The sequence below is a fragment of the Amphiprion ocellaris genome, chromosome 14, assembly GCF_022539595.1.
Source record: "Amphiprion ocellaris isolate individual 3 ecotype Okinawa chromosome 14, ASM2253959v1, whole genome shotgun sequence".
Taxonomy (NCBI): Eukaryota; Metazoa; Chordata; class Actinopteri; family Pomacentridae; genus Amphiprion; species Amphiprion ocellaris.
In genome coordinates, this window is record NC_072779.1 from 18,414,386 (window position 1) to 18,435,679 (window position 21,294).

The 21,294-nt window shown below is 37.1% G+C and overlaps 2 long non-coding RNA genes across 3 annotated transcripts; one reads left to right on the top strand and one right to left on the bottom strand.

Moving 5' to 3' along the window:
- The first annotated feature begins 233 nt into the window (after window positions 1-233).
- On the top strand, window positions 234-9,972 carry LOC129350492 (uncharacterized). Its single transcript, XR_008603906.1, has 3 exons — window positions 234-415; window positions 1,542-1,690; window positions 5,109-9,972. It is a non-coding gene; the product is annotated as an uncharacterized LOC129350492 (long non-coding RNA).
- Window positions 9,973-14,980: 5,008 nt separating this feature from the next.
- Window positions 14,981-20,985, bottom strand: LOC129350478 (uncharacterized). 2 transcript variants are annotated; one of them, XR_008603890.1, is made up of 3 exons: window positions 20,263-20,985; window positions 18,325-18,425; window positions 14,981-16,476 (listed from the first exon to the last, which is right to left on the bottom strand). It is a non-coding gene; the product is annotated as an uncharacterized LOC129350478 (long non-coding RNA). The 2 variants fall into 2 exon arrangements; XR_008603891.1 differs by lacking the exon at window positions 20,263-20,985 and adding an exon at window positions 19,330-19,386.
- Between the last annotated feature and the right edge of the window lie 309 nt (window positions 20,986-21,294).

Consider the following 21,294-nt stretch of genomic DNA (forward strand, 5'->3'; position numbering starts at 1 on the left):
TGAGACCGGAAGTGGTCATCAGCAAGTGTGGAGACAAACAGAGTACGGTGCATAGACTGTACATAATTTTTTTTTTCCGTGAGTTTTCATGGTCAAAATGAGAGATCAGGTGGCCGATCTTAAAATAAATCAATATTGAATTTTTTATAGAGCGGTAAAGTTTCGCGAAGTCAGGAGGCGGGACTACTTGATTGACAGTCCGGTCTGGAAAGATTGACAGGTCCTATGGAGGAGGCAGCAGAGACTCTGTTCTCCTCGTTTGGATTAATTCTGATATAATAACTGTTGGTTTATTTATCAGTGCAGCAGCAGAACATTTTCCACACACAGTTTTCCTGCCCGTTGGCTTGTTTTAACCAGTTTTCTACCTTCGGCTGATTCTACCAGCAGACACTGAAAGGACTCTGATAGTTCGGTAAGTAAATGTTTATTTTCGTATCGGTGCCGCTTTTAATGCACTTTATATGCAGCTTTAGTGTCAGATATAATGTGTGCCATGCACTCCAGATGTTGGTGGAGTTTGTTTCAGTGTGTGTTGACCAGAGAAGAAAGTTAGCATAGTAAATATTAGCTTTAATGTTAGCGATGCTAACCGAGCTAGCTGCTCAGTCATAGCTAACGTAGCCTCAAGCTAATGTGTTGAGTTTCATGTAAACAGCTGAAGGGTGTTGTGTTAAGGTAATGTGGTTCATTAAATTCATAAAACTGTGGCTGGTTGACATTAATGTAACGTTCAGGAAACTTAAATGTGATTAAAACAGCAACGTTAATGTTCTAGTTGTCAGTAATCAGCTTTAATTTGACACTAAAACAGACTCTGATAGTTTTAAATTACATCAGTTTCATTAATTTGTTGAAAATTGTCTCATTTGTTGTTGTGATGTTGCTGCTGATTCATTAAAAGCAGATGATCCGTGTTGAAGATACGTTTAGTTCTAGTATCAGAAGTACAAGAAGGAAAATGGAAGTTTAGTTCTGCTACATCAAACATTTCAGGATGAAAATAACTAAATGAGTCTTTATGCCTCAAACTTTATTTTTACAATAAAGAAATAATGAAATAATCACAGATAATAAAAATATAAATAGCAGAGAAAACCTGAGAGAATAAATTCCTGAAAAGTCTGTGAAGGAAAAGCAGCCTTTTATCCTGAAAGATCAGAATCGGCTCCAACATCTGCATCTGACAGCTTCAAGTCAACCAGAAAGAAAATAAAACAGAAAATGATTTCTTTCTGATCACATCTGTTCCACTGCTCACAGTCTGCTGCTGCTCACATTCTTCACATTTATAATCCACTTTTAAAAGTTCAGCAGACAGGTGCTCTGCTTTGGAGTGTGACGATGTCGTTGGTGATGTGGAGAGTGAAGTTTCTGTTTCACCCACAGCGTGCTTTAGGGCAGCCGGGTCGGACTTAATGTTTGAAATACTGACCGACAGCTCAGATTTAACTGTCTGTAGTTCTGTTTTGATGTGTATTAAACTTTCTTTCAAAGCCGACAGGAGCTGGGTCTTTAAAATAACCGCCGTCTCGTTACAGAGTGAATGCAGCAGTTCCTCCTTAAGGTCAGAGATTGCAGCATCTGAGGGCCTCTTCAAAAGAAGACGTAGTTGATGAAGGCGTTCTGGAGCAGGACCAGAAAGACCACGACCAAGCAGCCTTGAGATCTTAGGCAGCGTCTCCCTTCGGTGGGTGTCAGCGGTGTGGTAATCCCATCAATAAACAAAACAGAAAAAAATCTAGATTATAAATCAACATGTAACCAAAGCACTCTGTATATAACGCCATTGTATAGGATGTAGTTCAGAAAATGTCAAAGTATAGTATATTTTTCAAGAATAACATAGTATGGCCTGTAGTTCAAAGTATAGCATGTTGGCAAAAAAACCCAACTGATTATTATTTGGTTCAAAAAGTGCAAAATGATAGGATGTTGCCTAAAATTGTCATGTATGATATGTGGTTCAAAAAATGTCATAGTGCAGTATATTGTCAAAATAGTATGTTTTTCAAGAAAACATCAGCGTATATGTCATCTAAAAAAATGCCATAGAATACTATTGCATTGCACAAGTAAAAGTATAGTAATTTTTAAAACTGTTCAAATTCTTGTATGTTGCTAAAAAACAAAAAAAACTGAAAAAAAAGCGTCATAGTAATATGTCAATTTAAAAAGCCTATAGTATAGAGTGTCGCCCAACAAACGTCATAGTATAGCATTATGCTCTAAAAACGTCATAGTATAGCATGTCGCTCTAAAAACGTCACAGTATAGCATGTCGCTCTAAGAACGTCGTAGCATAGCATGTCGCTCTAAAAACGTCATAGTATAGCATGTCGCTCTAAAAACGTCATAGTATAGCATGTTGCTCGTAAAACATCATAGTATAGCATGTTGCTCGTAAAACATCATAGTATAGCGTGTTGCTCTAAAAACGTCATAGTATAGCATGACGCCCAAAAAATGTCATAGTATATCATGTCGCTATAAAAACGTCATAGTATAGCCTTTGGTCCAAAAAACGTCAGACTGTAGCATGTCACCCTAAAAACATCATACTATAGCATGTCGCTCTAAAAAACGTCATAGTATGGGAAGTTGCCCTTAAAACGTCATAGTATAGCATGTCGCCCAAAAAACTTCAGAGTAGCATGTCGTCCAAAAAACATCATCGTATAGCATGTTGCTCTAAAAATGTCATAGTATAGCATGTCGCTCTTGAAACGTCATAGAAAAGCATGTCGCTCTAAAAACGTCATAGTATAGCATGTCGCTCTTAAAACGTCATAGAATAGCATGTCGCTCTAAAAACATCAGAGTATAGCATGTCGTCCAAAAAACGTCATCATATAGCATGTTGCTCTTGAAACGTCATAGTATAGCATGTCGCTCTAAAAACGTCAGAGTATAGCATGTCACTCTAAAAAGTCATAGTATAGCATGTCGCTCTAAAAAAGTCATTGTGTAGCATGTCGCTCTAAAAACGTCATTGTATAGCATCTCGCTCTTGAAACGTGACAGTATAGCATGTCGCTCTAAAAACGTCATAGTATAGCATGTCGCTCTAAAAACGTCATAGTATAGCATGTCATCCAAAAAACATCATGGTATAGCATGTCGCTCTAAAAACATTATAGTATAGCATGTCACTCTAAAATTGTCACAGTACAGCATGTCACTCAACAACATCATAGTATAGCCTTTGGTCTAAAAACGTCATGGTATAGCATGTCGCTTTAAAAACATCATAGATAGCATGTCGCTCAACAAGTGTCATAGTATGGCTTTTGGTCCAACAAACGTCATAGTATAGCATGTCGTTCAACAAAATATCATAGTATAGGATGTCCCCCCAAAAACTTCGAAGTATAGCAGGTTGTCCAAAAATACGTCATCGTATAGCATGTCGCTCTAAAAACGTAATAGTATACCATGCCGCTCTAAAAACGTCATAGTATAGCATGTCATTCTAAAAACATCATAGCATAGCATGTCGCTCTTAAAACGTCATAGTATAGCATGTCGCTCTAAAAACATCATAGTATAACATGTCGTCCAAAAAACGTCATTGTATAGCATGTCGCTCTTGAAACGTGACAATATAGCATGTCGCTCTAAAAACGTCATAGTATAGCTTGTCGCTCGAAAAACGTCATAGTATAGCATGTCGTCCAAAAAATGTCAGAGTAGAGCATGTCGCTCTAAAAACGTCATCGTATAGCATGTCGCTCTTGAAACATCATAGAAAAGCATGTCGCTCTAAAAACGTCATAGTATAGCCTTTGGTCCAAAAAACGTCATAGTATAGCATGTCGCTCTAAAAACGTCATAGTATAGCATGTCGCTCTTAAAACGTCATAGAATAGCATGTCGCTCTAAAAACATCAGAGTATAGCATGTCGTCCAAAAAACGTCATCATATAGCATGTTGCTCTTGAAACGTCGTAGTATAGCATGTCGCTCTAAAAACGTCAGAGTATAGCATGTCACTCTAAAAAGTCATTGTGTAGCATGTCGCTCTAAAAACGTCATTGTATAGTATGTTGCTCTAAAAACATCATAGTATAGCATGTTGACCAAAAAACGTCATAGTATAGCATGTCGCTCTAAAGACGTCATTGTATAGCCTTTGTTCCAAAAAACATCATAGTATAGCGTGTCGCTCTAAAGACGTCATAGTATAGCATGCCGCCCAAAATGCGTCATCGTATAGCATGTCACTCTTGAAATGTTATAGCATAGCATTGTCGCCCTTAAAAACGTCATTGTATAGCCTTTGTTCCAAAAAACATCATAGTATAGCATGTTGCTCTAAAAACTTCATAGTTTAGCATGTCGCTCTAAAAACATCACAGTATAGCATGTTGCTCTAAAAACGTCATATTATAGCATGTCGCTCTTGAAACGTCATAGCATAGCATTGTCGCCCTGAAAACGTCATATGATAGCATGTCGCTCTTAAAAACGTCATTGTATAGCCTTTGGTCCAAAAAACGTCATAGTATAGCATGTCGTCCAACGTACATCATAGTATAGCATGTCGCTCTTAAAACGTCATAGTATAGCATGTCGCTCTTAAAACGTCATAGTATACCATGTTGCTCTAAAAACGTCATAGTATAGCCTTTGCTCTAAAAATGTCATACTATAGCATGTCGTCCAACAAACATCATAGTATAGCATGTCGCTCTAAAAATGTCATAGTATAGCATGTCGCTCTGAAAACGTCATAGTTTAGCCTTTAGTCCACAAAACGTTATGTCCTGGCTGTCTGAAGTAGGTGAGGAGCAATAGAAAAACAGTCCAAGCTCTCGTTTCCAGAGGGTTAGATGAGTATTTATTTGAAAGAGTAAGTTTACAACAGCACAACATGTGAGGGGGTTAAAAGCAAATGGGTGTTTTTAAAATAAGAAGAAATAAACAGAACTAAAAGGGAACTTCACGTTGACATTGATGGACATTCCAACCATGAACAAAGTAAAAGATAATCAATACAAAAAACAACTCTTCCTGTTCACCTTTTAAAACCCCAAAACACACCGCAGTAGCACCCTAAACTAAAACTACCAATGGGTTCCCTGTTTTCCTTTCTGAACATTTCAAAGGTCCCTCTCTATCTCCCCACACATCCACCAACCACTGGAACACATCTCCAAAGTTCTGTGGGGCCAGCTCAGCTTCCCCTCAGAAGAAGTGCCACCACCTGCCAGATGACGGAGCCTTTTGAGAGGCAGCTGGCATCGTGATTGGACTGTCATTGGTCTGTTCCAATCCAGCTTCAGCTCCAGAGACAGCAGGCGGGACGAGTCAAGGGAGGCCGGGTGGACGAAGGCATGCAGCTGAGTCGAAAAAAAAATGTGATTTTTCAGCATGTTGTAAAAACATGCCATATGATGAAATAATGTAAAGGAGGCCATGAAATGCACTCCAGAAAGGTTTTCTTTGGAAAAAAAAATCATAATGAATTTTGGCGCAAAAAAACGCCATAGTATACTATGTCGAAAAAAAATGCGATTTTTCAACATGTTGGAAAAACGTGCCATATGATGAAATAATGTAAAGGAGGCTGTGAAAAACACTATGGTAAGGTTTTCTTTGAAAAAAAAAAACATCATGAATTTTGGCACAAAAAAACGCCATAGTATACTATGTTGAAAAAACATGCGATTTTTCAACATGTGGTACAAACGTGTCATATGATGAAATAATGTAAAGGAGGCCGTGAAAAACACTCCAGAAAGGTTTTCTTTGAAAAAAAAAAAAATCATGAACTTTGGCGCAAAAAACGCCATAGTATACTATGTCGGAAAAAAAATGTCATTTTTCAACATGTGGTACAAACGTGCCATATGATGAAATAATGTAAAGGAGGCAGTGAAAAACACTCCAGAAAGGTTTTCTTTGAAAAATAAATCATCATGAATTTTGGCGCAAAAAAACGCCATAGTATACTATGTCGGAAAAAAAATGTCATTTTTCAACATGTTGTGTAAACATGCCATATGATGAAATAATGTAAAGGAGGCCGTGAAAAACACTCCAGAAAGGTTTTCTTTGAAAAAAAAAAATCATGAATTTTGGCGCAAAAAAACGTCATAGTATACTATGTCGAAAAAAAAGTGATTTTTCAACATGTAAAAACGTGCCAGATGATGAAATAATGTAAAGGAGGCCGTGAAAAACACTCCAGAAAGGTTTTCTTTGAAAAAAAAAATCATCATGAATTTTGGCACAAAAAAACGCCATAGTATACTATGACGAAAAAAAAATGTGATTTTTCAACATGTTGTGTAAACATGCCATATGATGAAATAATGTAAAGGAGGCAGTGAAAACCACTATGATAAGGTTCTTTTTGAAAAAAAATTGTCATGAATTTTGGCGCAATAAAACGCCATAGTATACCGTCGAAAAATGTCATTTTTCAACATGCTGTGTAAACATGCCATATGATGAAATAATGTAAAGCAGGCTTTGAAAAACACTCCAGAAAGGTTTTCTTTGAAAAAAAAATCATTATGAATTTTGGCTCAAAAAAATGCCATAGTATACTATGTCGAAAAAAAAATGCAATTTTTCAACATGTTGTAAAAACGTGCCATATGATGAAATAATGTAAAGGAGGCCGTGAAAAACACTCCTGAAAGGTTTTCTTTGAAAAAAAAAATCATGAATTTTGGCGCAAAAAAACGTCATAGTATACTATGTCAAAAAAAAGCAATTTTTCAACATGTAAAAACGTGCCAGATGATGAAATAATGTAAAGGAGGCCATGAAAAACACTATGGTAAGGTTTTCTTTGAAAAAAATCATCATGAATTTTGGCGCAAAAAAAAACGCCATAGTATACTATGTCGGAAAAAAATGCGATTTTTCAACATGTTGTGAAAACATGCCATATGATGAAATAATGTAAAGCAGGCCGTGAAAAACACTCCAGAAAGGTTTTCTTTGAAAACAAATCATGAATTTTGGCGCAAACAATGCCATAGTATACTATGTCGAAAAAAAAAATGCGATTTTTCAACGTGGTAAAAACGTGCCATATGATGAAATAATTTAAAGAAGGCCGTGAAAAACACTATGGTAAGGTTTTCTTTGGAAAAAAAAATCATCATGAATTTTGGCGCAAAAAAACGCCATAGTATACTATGTCGAAAAAAAAAATGCGATTTTTCAACGTGGTAAAAACGTGCCATATGATGAAATAATGTAAAGTAGGCCGTGAAAAACACTCCAGAAAGGTTTTCTTTGAAAAAAAAATCATGAATTTTGGCGCAAAAAAACGCCATAGTATACTGTGGAAAAATGTCATTTTTCAACATGTTGTGAAAACATGCCATATGATGAAATAATGTAAAGCGGGCCGTGAAAAACACTCCAGAAAGGTTTTCTTTGAAAAAAAAATCATCATGAATTTTGGCACAAAAAAAACGCCATAGTATACTATGTCGAAAAAAAAATGTGATTTTTCAACATGTTGTTAAAAACCTGCCATATGATGAAATAATGTAAAGGAGGCCGTGAAAAACACTCCAGAAAGGTTTTCTTTGAAAAAAAAAATCATCATGAGTTTTGGCGCAAGAAAAACGCCATAGTATACTATGTCGAAAAATGTCATTTTTCAACACTAAATCTTATTGAAAAATATGTTTTACTCAAGTCCACCTGTTTCAGCCATCTCTACCCATCATTATGTACCACTCTAAGGTACATTATACAAAAAAAATCCAGTAGATGTCACTGTGTTTTGAAATAGCATGCAGAGCAAGTTAGTCTGCTCACAGGAAGTTAGCACGAGCAAAATCTCTCCTCACATGAGGCCTCTGTTTGCTGTTATTTTCAACAGTAAAGTAATACTTTTGACATATTATGGTGCCTAAGGAGTTGCTGAACACAAATGTGTCATTTAAAATGTAAAAAAAAAAAAAAAAAAGATTTAAAAGGGTAAAATAATTTTTCTCAACCGTTTGGTAGAGGTCAATATTTTAAAAATCGCTGGGTCTCTTCATAAAAAAAACATTGATTGTTGTTATTAATGCCCCAAAGACATAAGAAATATAAAGAAATAATTTTTTCATTGCCTTTTTCTTGGTGAGGATGTTTAAGGGTTAACTTAACATCTGTAAACAAAACAAAAACGTATCAACAAAGTTTTCTGTTAGAGTTTGTGTTCTTGTAAGGTTAACTCCAAGATTTTAAATACTTTCATTTACTGCAAATGAATATCTACTCCAAATGTCTCACTAATAATCATTATCAGCCTTAAAAACCCACAAAACACCCCTCTATACTCGACCACACTTAGTACAGTCCAGTTCCCCCTTCTATAAATCTGCTTGGAATCTTCCACTTCCTGTTTGTCAAAGTGGAATTCTGCCTGGACAGGTTTTGTTGGAGCTCATGCAACAAACATTTTGGGTAACTGCACTTTAATATGGATGGATGACACTGAATTAGAGTCTGTTTTAATGAGACTGAGTTAAGATGTGTAGCTCTGTCATTAAATAGGAAATTATTTCTCAGAATTCACAGAGAAAAGTCTGAAATGTTTGCTAGGTTAGCGTCCCACATGTTCTTTGGCTCAGCTAAAGCTAACTCTCTCCAACTTCTGGATCTCTTGAGTTGCTTGTTGTGAAAATATCTTGCTAGAGGTGCTGAAGCTCAGAAAGTCTGAGATGTTTGTTCAAAATAAGCTCATTCTCAAGTCTGATCTGAACTGTCCTCTTTTGTTTTAACTTTCCCTAAACTTAGGAGTTAATGACAGAGCAGCACATCCAGACTCAGTCTCATTTATGTAGAGATTAAACTTCAGTGTCATTCATTGATGTTAAAGTGCAGTTTTTCAAATGTTTGTTGCACATGCTCCTGACCAAACCAATCCAGGTGGAAGACGATGTGAAGAGAAAGCTCCAGAGGATGAATATCACACATTTACGTTGGAAATAAATGTCCTTTAATTAGACATTGTCATGCAAAAGTTGGATTTCCCTTTAATGATGTTCAAATCTTTGTTGAGTGTTTGGTTGATGGTGGTTTCTAAATGTTTTCTGACACTCGGCCCCAAAGATTAAAACCTTTTCCGGCTCACAAGCTGCAAAAATTCACACATTATCAACTATCTTTCTGATGAAACTAAGATAAAAAGTGAAAAACCGCGTGATTCCTGCATCATGAATGTAAATCTTTTTGGTGATGGTAAACTGAATATATTTGGGTTTGACATTTTATAAACCAAAACAAGAAATGAATTACTGCAGAAAACAATCAACAGATTAATGGACAAAGAAAATGTGTTTTCCAACATATATGGCTGAATTACTCCAACATTATAAGATACATACAATTTAAATTCAGGTTTCTTCATATAACGCCCATTACAGGTCAAATTGTCTCAAGACGCTTTATTTTTTTTTTTTTTTTTGTCATATTAAAAATATGACAAAGTAAGAAATTTAAACCTCTTGACTAATCCAATTTATTATTTGGTTTTTAAGAGATTAATCGACAACTAAAATAAGTTTCTCCACTAAAACTAATGAATATGAGGTCAAATCGAAGGAACAGTTTTAAATACTGCAGTCCCACGACGACAAGAATAAAGTTTGTCAACAAAAAGTAAATCTGCTGGTGGATTCCATTAAAGTCCTAATAAATGATAATAAAGTGTGATACTAAAGCTTTGTGGTGCTAAAAATGTCAAAGTAAAGATATCAAGTTGAACATCTGGATGGAGGTTGATAAAAGTTGACCTCCCTTCATTTCTCTGGAATCGACTCCATGGATTTTATGGACGGTGGTTAAAGACCTGCTCGTCTAGTCGTCGTCCTTCTAGTCGCTGTAAAAAGTCAGTCCATCCTGGCCGACTTCAGCACCTCTTCATGACAACTTGTTCTGCCTCAGACCTGGTGGAAACTCCAGAAACTCGGGAAAACCCGTGGAGACTCGAAGAACTCGTGGAGACTCGAGGATCTCGTCGGGCGGGGGAAGGTGTGGTGGGTGGTGGGGGGAGGTGGGGGAGTAGAGGGGGGGGAGGCCGCCACCCACCTCCCCGCCTACTCTCCGCCCTGACTCCACCCAGACTCCGCCTTGGCTCCACCCATGTGGTCACTTCATTAACTACGATGTCAAAGGGACGACGAAATTATTTCTTTTTATCTGATCTGTAGCTCAGTGAGTTAAGGATTTGCCTATGGAGCTGCAGGTCGCTGGTTCAAGACCAGACACTTCTTAAGTTTTCTCAAAATCCTGACAAAGACAAACAAAGAAAAGGCCGGCGGCGGGTCTTGAACCTGCGACCTTCCACTTGGTAGTCCTCTTCTTATCCTCCTGAGCTATTCGCTCAGATACTAAATCTTCTTTTTTTTGCGCATTTATCATCTATTTTTTGCCATTTTCGAGTTTTTTTTTTAACTTGAGTCTCGACTCGACAGTTTTTCTCAGGAGGTTGGACTTCAGCCTTTGTGCTGGAGGGTTGAACCTTCAGTTCCAAGACTTTCCAAAGCCTCCAGACCTCCCGAGTCCTCAGGACCTGAGCTTTCACACAGTCTGAGGGCTGAAATTTTCTAAGTCCCACAGTAGTTCTCTGTTAGATTTAACTTTCACACAGTCCAAGGACTGATGTCTTCTAAATTTCTGAGTAGTTCTCTGTTAGTTTGAACCTTTCCACAGTCCAAGGACTGAAATCTTAGAAGTTCTTGAGTAGTTCTCTGTGAGTTTGAACCTTTCGACAGTCTGAGGACTGAAATTTTAAAAGTTTCTCAGTACTTCTCTGTTAGTTTGAACTTTCTGGTTAACAGAAGCCTTAAAATTTGTGACCATGAGTGTTGATTTCACATTTAGACCATCCATCTGAGTTCTTCTCAGACCTTCACCTGTGGGTTTTTTAGAATTCCTGAACAAACTTTGATTCTCTTCACTGAACAGTAAAGTTTGTGGAGATCAGAAGGTAACATTAGTTTGATCAATGCCTTCAACTACTAGTGGACTTTATCTGGAAAGCATTTTTCTGAAATGAGTTGTTAGTAAATCTGTCCACAATCAAACCAAGAACATAGAAAGAGGAAATGTTTGAAGAAACAACTTCATGTTTTCATTTCAGACTAGAAAACGCTTTAATACCTTTATCTGTTTTTGCTCTTTTTGATCGTTTTATTGTCTCTTCTGTTTAATTTGATCTTCTAAAGTTTAACTGGTGTCTTTTCAAATGTTTTGTCTTTAGTTTGATTCTTCTTAAATGTTTAGTTTTGCTCTTTTGTCACCTTTTATTCTTTTCTAATGTCTGATTTGATTTCCAAATGTTTTGTCTTTTTAATGTTTGTTGTTGTTTCAAATGTTTTATCAGCTTGTTTGAAAAATTTCCTTTTCTTTCCCAATGTTTAATTTTTCGATTAAATCTTTAAGGTTTTTCTTTTTAAATGTTTTACCGCCTTTTATTGTTTAATTTTCTTTTTAAATGCTTCATTGTATTTTCTGTTTAATTCCTATTTGAAGTTTTATTGTCTTTAAGATGTAATTTTTTTAATTTTTTAATTAAATGTTTTGTCTGTTTAAAGGTTTAATAATCTAATTAAATGTTTTGCATTAATTTCATAATTACATGTTTTGTATCTTGTTTAATTATCTAATTCAATATTTTGTCTGTTTAATATAGTTAAACATTAAATACAATTAAATGATATTAAACAGACAAAATATTGAATTAGATAATTAAACAAGATACAAAACATGTAATTATGAAATTAAACAAAATTTTTAAAATACAAATATTAAAAATTACAGATAAAATATTTTCGATAACTAAACATTTAAAAAACACTTTTTCCTAATAAAACTTTTTAAAAGTTTTATTGTGTTAAATTTTTTTCCTTTGATTTAATTGCTTTTTGTTATGAGTTTATTTCTTTAATCTTCTTTTTCTGTCAAGATTTTAACCCCAACCTTAAAAATGAAATAAACCCTTAAATCACAATGAAAATACTTCTGTTGTCACAATCATGAGTTAGTCAATTATTCATTTTATCAATTCAACTTTATTTGTTTTGCACCTTTTACACAGATGAAAAAACTAAACAAGCAAAGAGAAAAAACTATGCTAAAACTATGATTAAAACTCAAAAACATCTAAAAAAAAAAAAGATTTAACATGGTAATAAAGAATGTTGTGTCTACGGGATGGAGGGAGTTTATTGAAGTCTTCTTGGGCTCACATGGGAAATCATTTAAAATATAAACTTGATATTCAGTCTAAGGAAACTGCAGAACAACAGAAGAACCAACAATATCTCCTGTTTTCTCCTTTAATGAGTTGACTCTTCTTGTGCTTTCAGACCAAAGAACTACAGACTCTTCACAATCTGCTCAAACTCTTGGTACAGGACTTCACCACACGGGTCAAGAAGGTTTCCGTCTCATTTCTACTCTGAAGCTCACCTTCTCCTGCTCAAACTGCTGACAAATGTTTCTGCTGCTCTAAAGTCTGGTCTCCAGAACTTCCTAAAAACTCTCAAAGTCTCTTCTGCTGCAGGTTGCTTTGTAGAACTGTTACAGAAAACCTCACTAAACCACATGGAGGGGCCTCAAGATAGTCGTCCAAATGAAACCATACAAAAACCAAACTAGCACAACCCAAACGCTAAAGTCTCCTGCAGCCTACCAGAGAACCTCTGAGAACAGAGAATCAGGACAGGAACTCTTACCTTCTGGACAACCAACGTTGGTTCTCAAACAAGAATACAGAATGTGTCTGACCAAAAACCTCTAAAGACTCACTACAGCCAAGATAAAGACACAACTCAGCTGCACCAAATCCACTAATCACTGCACACATTAACACCATGTGCTAACTGTGGCTAAAGAACCACATTTACCAAGACAACTATCCAGTACAAAGCCCTAAAACGCACCAAGAGACACATTAAAGACGATTTTACTGCTGGAAGCTGCAAGCCAACGCCTAAAGAACAAACTGAAGCAATGGAGCCAAACCCGGTTCAGTGGTGAAGCAGAGGAAATGTTTGACTGCAGCCACATAAAGCAGGAAGACACTGACCTGCTCAGGTGTTCCTGATAACACCAAGCAGCCACCTGGACAGCCAATAGGAACACAGCTTACTGGAAGTCCAGAGGGCTGGGTTAGTGAAGGAAATTTAGTTTAAAGTTGAGGCAGAAAGTTAACAAAGAAAGTTGAAAACCACCTTCTGATACCTGAAATCTCTGAGTTTTCACACAAAGAACGCCTGAACATGTCAAACTGGTTCCATAGTAGAACGTATAGTATGGTGTGTTGTTCAAAAAACATTACGACCCGGCTGTCTCGGGTCGCCGAGGAGCAACACAAAAACAGGACAAACGCTGGTTTCCAGGGGGTTAGGCGGCTATTTATTTGAAAGAGTAAGTTTACAACAACACAACATGAGCAGAAAAATCACAGTCTGTCTTTAGTTCAGCTGAAAATATTAGTTTTTGTCTTTTTTTTTGACCAAACTTTTCAGGAAGTAGATGAATAATAATAAAGCTCTCATGTAGAAGTCCAACTTATTTTGGATCCTTGTGGAGAGTTTAATCTTAGAGTTTGTACAGCTGTTGAGTTTTTAGAGTCATGGATTGTTTTGACATTTAATAACCGAGTCCTGAAATAAAATTACAGTTGTGGATTTCTGTCATTTAGTCTGGACTAAACAAATAACAGCAGCATAAATCTCAAACGTCATTATGAGGAGTCTGGATTGAGGTTTCTCACTTGATAATGATCAAAACATGAAATTTAGGTTGGTTTAAAGGAATATTTCACCTTAAATCTTTGAATGTTGACCTAAAAGGTTGGTTTCAAGAAGTATTCCACCTACAAGGTCCTCAAACATCCACCTTAATGAACATTCCACCAAAAATCCTTGGACATGCACCTAAAATGTTGGTTTAATCGAGCATTCCATCCAAAATCCTCAGAGACCCGAGGGGCTGGTTAAAAGGAATATTCCACCTAAAACCTCAAATATAGACCTGAAAGGGTGGTTTAGAAAAAATCCTTCAATGTAGACCAAAAAAGTTAGTATGGAGGAATATTCCACCTGAAATGTAGATCTAAGAATTTGGTTTGGAAGAATATACCATCCTAAACATCCTTAAATGTAGACTAAAAGACGGTTTGGAAGAAAATTTCACCTAAAATCCTCCAATGTAGACCTAAAAGGTGAGTTTAATGGTATATTCCACCTAAAATTCACTACTGTAGACCTTGGAGGTTGGTCTGATGGTATATTCCACCCAATATCCTTGAACATAAACTTTAAAAGTTCATTCAAAGGAATATTCTACTCTAAAATCTTCCAATGTAGACCTGAAAGGTTGATCTGATGGTATATTCTACCCCACATCCTGGAACATTTATCTAAAAGGTTGGTTTAATGGTATATTCCCAGAAGAACCCTTGAACATCGGGCTTAATGGTATATTCCACCCAGAATACTTGTGCATATACCAAGAAGTCAGTGTAAAGGAAATGTAGACCTAAAAGGATTGTTTAAAGGCATATTTAAATGATTATTTTCATTATTTAATAATCTGTTATCAGTGAGAACCCTGGCAAACTTATTTTCATCAGTTTTTTAGTGGAAGTCACAAATAAAGGAGCTCTTGGTTTTTCCCGGAGTTAGTGAGTCCAAAGCTGCAGTTTCAACACAGAAACGTTCACATGCATCCACAAACCTCTCAGCACTCAAACATCCACAGACAGGCGGCCGGCTGGGCCGAGGCTCGGCGGCGTCCTCAGACCCACGAGTCGGGGAGTCGATGAACTTGTTGGTCCGGTTTGAAGGCCTCCATGTGGTCCAGTAGAAGTCCACGTAGTCGGTGTTGGCTTTGAACCGCAGCGACTGGCCGCCATCAGGTGGACCGGCTCGTCCTCGTAGGGCTCCTCCTGTAGCCTTGAGGGAACCACAGGAACATTCAGTAGCTGTTGTTAGGTTCATGGTAGAACGGCTCTGAAGTATCTTGTACTTGTCTTATCTGGAACAATCTAACAGCCTAAACTGTTAACAGCGGTGTAAAGAAGCAAACACACAGGCATAGATTAGGACTCAAACTAGATTTATTTTAGAAAACAAATCAGCTTAGAGGCATTTGTTCACAAATGTGGCTGAATAGGAGGCCGTCCAATCAGATTCAAGGTCTTCACTCTGTAGGTTGGTTGTTCGGTGAGAGTCTTGGACCTCCATCAGCTGACGTGGATGTTTGATGGTCTTCCTCTCTAGTGCCAGATGATTCATCCATGAATTCAGCAGCTACAGACTGAAATGAAGCTCATGCTGCTGTTATTGAATTCCTGTTCCATATCAAATGTTCAGAGCTCACCTTGAATGCAGCCGTCTGCTGTCTGATAGTTTTTCTCATTGTAGTCTTCAATAAAGTCTTTTTCCTCATGTCAGGATGTGGTGAGACTCTTTCTCAGTCGCTGCAGACGTCCCTCATTGTGCATCTCCAGAGAAGAAACAGAAAAACTAGTCACTGCTTCAGCATCACAAACGCTCTCCAGCACTGAGAGTGTTTTAGGAATTCATTCATTGTGTTGTGAACTTTGAAGGAGCAGAAACTTAACAGCTGCCAAAGATATGAGCTCCAATTCTGGATTTTTAGGAAATGAAGTTCATCAAATGAACACTTGATTATTGCTGATAACTCTCATTAAATTACTGAAGAAATCTAACATAAAAACCTGTAAACTCTCAGGCAGCTTTTGTTAAAGTTTGTCTATAATTCTATCATGTTCTGGAACCAGGACTCTGCAGAAGTTCCTTCAATCAGATACTTGGGTGTTTCTCTATTTAAAGACTCAGGTTTGAACGTACAGCAGAGGATTAGAAAGGAGTGATTTTAGTATTTAAATCAATCCAGTAAATATTTGGAGTAAAAATGATTAAAATTTTGATTTAGATAGATTTGTGTCAAATAATATTCTAGAGTCTCACTTAAATATATCCAAATTAGTTCAGTGTATTTACATTTCTTAATCTCAATACTGTAGGGTCTGACCCTAAATATTATAATAATGATGTAAATTTAAATTATAATATTGTAGTGCAGAGTCAAACTTTAATCAGCTAAACTTACATAATAAATATCACAGCACAATCTTAACCTGAACATTCATATTACTTAGGTAAATTTACATAAATCATGATATTCTAGAGTTATTTCACAGAGAAATTAAAACATCACATTCCTCATAAAAACTAGATGGGACTTTTATTAAATAAAGTGTTGGTGAATAAACAGTGTAAAAAGTGCAAAGCAGCTCCATTAAATCAGGAGATGTGAGACTTCCACAGCACCTAAAGCTTCCCTGTTGGCACATTGGTGGAGTTTGTTACTGAGCATCTGAACCTTAAATCCAGTGAGACGACCATCTTCAGTCCAGGCCAGTCAGAGAACTTCAAGACCTTCCATCAGCTGGACCAGATGTGGCATCATCTCCCTCTGAACATTTGTACGACAGGAGAAAAGACAAATCAAACAGACCACAGAAATACAATTTATTCACTTTCGTCATTTTATAAAAGTAGCATGAACTTTATTAAAACTTGACAATATCAGTAATGAAAGTAAATGTTTTTATCTTGTGTTGAAGCTAAATTTAAAGTCAATGTTAATGACAGTTTATCCTGAGAGGAGTGAGAATGGAGCTGTTCTTTCCTTTTTAGAATATTCCCTCAAAATATTCTGTTTATTATTGGCTTTAGAAGCATTTTTCTTTACTTATTTATTTTAGATACCTCAGACTGATACACTTTGCTGGTTTGCAGATAATTTCATGTACAATGACAATAAAGATCTTCTATTATAACATATTTTGCTAAAACAAGAACTGCAAACCTTCTCAACCATTTCTTAGTCTGCAAAATTCCAACTGCGACCAAGAATTATCAGATGTAGTTATTATTATAATCTTTACTGAACCAGCCCTGGAATTAATAAAAATCTGTATATGGACATGATTTTCTCTGATGGGACCACTATGGAAGCTGTAGTAACAATTAACTATCCTTTGAAGGGAAAGATTAGGTCTTCTTCAGGTGGATGAAAAAAATGCTCTCCCTTAAAAAAACAAAAAAAAATCCATACAATAAAGTAAATCTCTTCTGCACTGCACACATACTACACTTTTGTATAACTCTGGATGTCAGAGTAAAGGCAGACAGATCCAACGATCAGCCACAACATTCTGACCACTGACAGCTGAAGAGAACAACATCCATCATCTTGTTCTAATGTAACGTTCTGCTGGGAAACCTTGACGTTCATGTGGATGTTTGACCACCTAAACACTGCAGGACAAACAACCCCCTAGTCTCCATGGCAACAGCAGTCCTTGATGCCAGCTGCCTCCCTCAGCAGGACAAACTGAAACTGCTCAGGAGTCGTCCGAGGAACACGACAGAGCTAAGCTGTTCACCTGGGTTCCACACTCCCCACATCCAGATCTGATTGAGCATCTGTGGGATGGTCCAGGATCAGCCTGGTCTAGGTAGGATCCACCCTGCAACCCACAGGATCCACAGAATCCACAGGACATCCTCAGAGGTTCTGATGAACCACTGGGTCAGAGGAGTTTTAGCAGCATAAAGGGACCAACACAGTATTAGTCAGGTGGTCAGAATGTTATACTGTTATATTGTCATGCTGATTATATGATCAGTAAATGTTACCATCAATTATAACGTCCACATTGATCAGGAAAAAACAAACTATCAGTTCATTCAGAAACTGTGGGGTTAAACCTAAAAACACAGACCTCAACAGCAGTTTGTTTCAAAGCAGAACACCAGCCGGTTTTCACTAAAGAAGCTTTCAAAGCAACAATTAAATGACAGTTTTGTTCTCATTAAGTTCACAGAGTCAGCCAAAATAATGTATACGCACATCAGGAAAAGAAAAACTTTTATAAATATTTCATTTGTATAAGTACTTCTATACATATAGATTCCTCTTTCTAAGTTTGATCAAATCACAATAACTCTGTGTCCTGTTGTACGATGTTTTCCCAACAGATGGCATTACCCTCATGAACGGAGCATCAACAAGTGACGTCTACAACACAACAGAAATGTCTGGAAGCCAGTGGCCACCACTTTGAGCACCTCTTGTAATTGTAGAGGCCAAAGATAACTTTTATTAATCTCATGATGTCTGAATAAATTTGGTATTGAAATATTTATGCAAGTTTTTCTTTTCCTGATGTGTGTAAACATTATCTAGGCTGACTCTGTATAATGGGTTTCTGACAGGTCACCAGGCAACATCTTTTTATAATAATGACAAACATACCTGCATTCTACAGGAGTGATTTTCCTCATGTGCAGGTAAAGATGTGTGAGGAGTTTAGAGATGACAGGAGCAGGAGTCATCCTCACTAATTCAGCTTCCACCTAGAAACAGAAAGACCACAAACAAACACACTGATATACTCTCAAACATTCAGCCTCACAGCCTCAAAATATCTGTTTAGGAAGTGTTGTGTTTCTAAATTCTGCTGAAAGCATTGACAGACATTCTCTTACAAGGTTGTGTAAAAAGCAGCCTGTCCTCTGAGCTACTGAGAGATTTTCCTGAACAAAGTTTCTACGTGTAAATTGGCTCATCAAAAACTAAAGCCTCAGTCAGAGATAACAGGTATCGCAAATTATAAAGAACTTCCTTTGTTAACTCAGACTTTCTGCTTCAACCTCACATAAAAAGGGGAGTTTAACTCATCAGGTGGCTGAAAATGAATGACTTGTGCAGTTCTACATCCAAAAGTAGGATGTTTCAACTCATGTTTTACTACAAATACATGCAGTAATAAATAAATACAATGGCTGGTTGTTAGCTTATTCACTATTAATGTCACTTTATATACTGGATTGAACTTGAGCAGTGGAAGAGAGAAGGAATTTAATGAAATTATGGAGATTCAGAGAGGTAATGTTGCGCAATGTTAAGTTAAGCGCGGTTTAATTCAAACCAGCTGAATGTTAAACTTCAATGCAGCTGAACGGGTTTCAGTTAACCTTGAAGTAAAATAACTTTTTTTAAAGGTAAAATACACAGCAAAGAAATACAGGTTGAGAAATACATTCTAATAATGACGGACAGCTGTGGCAGCACCTAACACAGGTGTTCAGCGGTAAGTTAGCCACCTGTGTTAATTAGCCCGCTAGCTAACTTAGCCGCTTAGCTAGCTAACGCGTCCGGACCAACTGCTCAAACACAACAAAACACAACTCTTCACAAGTCGCTGACTTAACGTACAACAAAAACAACGCTACTGGTTAGAAGTATTTATCTTCTTACCATGTTTCACTCCAAAAACAAGGTCAACAGCAGCCAGAGATGCTACCAGACATGCCCACCATACCTATAGATAGAAGACTAGAGACGCTAGCGCGCTGTCTTCTATATTATCTATGGTCTGACCAGTCACTGCTCTCTGGGTCCGCCCTCTGAGAATCTTGTCGTTTGGCTCCACACTTGCTGATGACCACTTCCGGTCTCAGAAAATGAAAAAACGGACCTTTTTTCGTTTCTGTCTCTTACTGATTTGATTTTTTTTGTTATTCTAAATATAAAACGAAAATCAAAGCATTTTTAAAATGTCGTATATCCCTTTTTGATCATAAAAAGGAAAAACGTAAAAAACGCCTTGTATTTCAATTTTATTTTTTGTATTTTAAAACGAAAATCAAATAACCACTCGTTTTTTGTTTTTCAATACCCGTTTCAGAACGGAAAATCCAATTGCCAAAATATACACGGACCATTTACCAAATACTGTATATGAAAATGGACAAACCCTCTGTGATGTCAATGCATTAGCAATTTAATGGCAACTTAATCAACGTCAACACATTTGTCAAACACCGAACTCAAATAACTAATAAATTTAGAATTTTGAACCAGTGACAGTCCCATCAGCTCCAGCTGTACTGTGGTACTACTCACCAAATGTTCACATGCTAATAAGCTAAACTGAACTGGTGATCGTAGGTAATGCTGGTTAGGATCACTGTGTTAGCATTGTCATGGTGTGTAAGAGTGCTGACATTAGCATGTAGCTCTACCTCACAGAGCTGCTACAGACTGCAGACTCATGTCACCTCAGCTTATATTCTATTATGATCCTTAACAGTTGTACTATATGATAGGACTGGGTGTTTTCAACCTTGTATTTATCCTTATTGTCACATAAACCTATTTTCTGAACAGTAGCTGCATGTGCATGTTTACCTGAGGTCTCCATGTGCTAGCTGCTCCTCTGTCAGTCTGCAGCTGATGACCACTGAGTGGCTCCACTGGACCAGTTTGCTGCATTCACAGTTGATTATGGGGAGGAGAGACTGATTTACTTCCCCTCCAGGCTGTTCTTTATATCATCTTGTCAAAGCAACAGCTACAGGCTGCTGCTGATCCATTTAGTTAAGAAGGAAGTGATCAAACAGTGCATAAAGTCCCCGGAATAAGAAGTTTAACCAGTAAAAATATTGTGCAGAGGGACAAGCACTTCTAATATACAGAGCTTATATACTGTCAGTTATAGAGACTGACAACTAAAGTAACACCAGATACAGAGTAGCATTAAATCATTCTTTAAAATAGCAAATGCCAGCAGTAGTCAGGGTGCTCCATGTAGCATGACTGTTGTTTATTCCTCCGTCAGTCTTCGGGGTTAGAGGACATGAGACTCGGGGACATCACATCTCAGAGCGTGGACACAGCAGCGGATATCCCGGTTCCAAGGACAGGAAGGCTGCTCTTCCTCTACCAACCCCCTCAGACATTGACATGCACATACAAACACACACTGTGGCATTGTTAATGGCAAAACCACTCATTACTCCCACAACTTTTTTTTTTTTTTTTTACCCACATGCCAAAGGCTCTTTGATCACTTCTCCAACTATTAAAATGCTTCTTATTCTCTCCGAGGAGTTCACATATTTACTCCTGTGAAGAAACAAATAAACAAAGATGCCCAGAGTGAGACAGAGAAATGAGAGTTCATATCAAAATGCCAATTTCACCCTTTGAACTGAGCCCCTCTGGCTTCTTATCAGTCCCATGATAGCCTCTTTTCCCTACCAAATTAGTCAGAGTTCTCCTGCATCCTCATTTCCTTATGTTTTCTGAGAACGGAGATCTGTTTTTCATCACAAGGTCAAGGGCCAAACCTTTGTCGTTCCTGCTTCTGTAACAAATCTTAAGCAGCTCTGGCTCGCCCTTTACCTTTTGATTTCAGAGCTATGTGTAGTGGCAGTAACA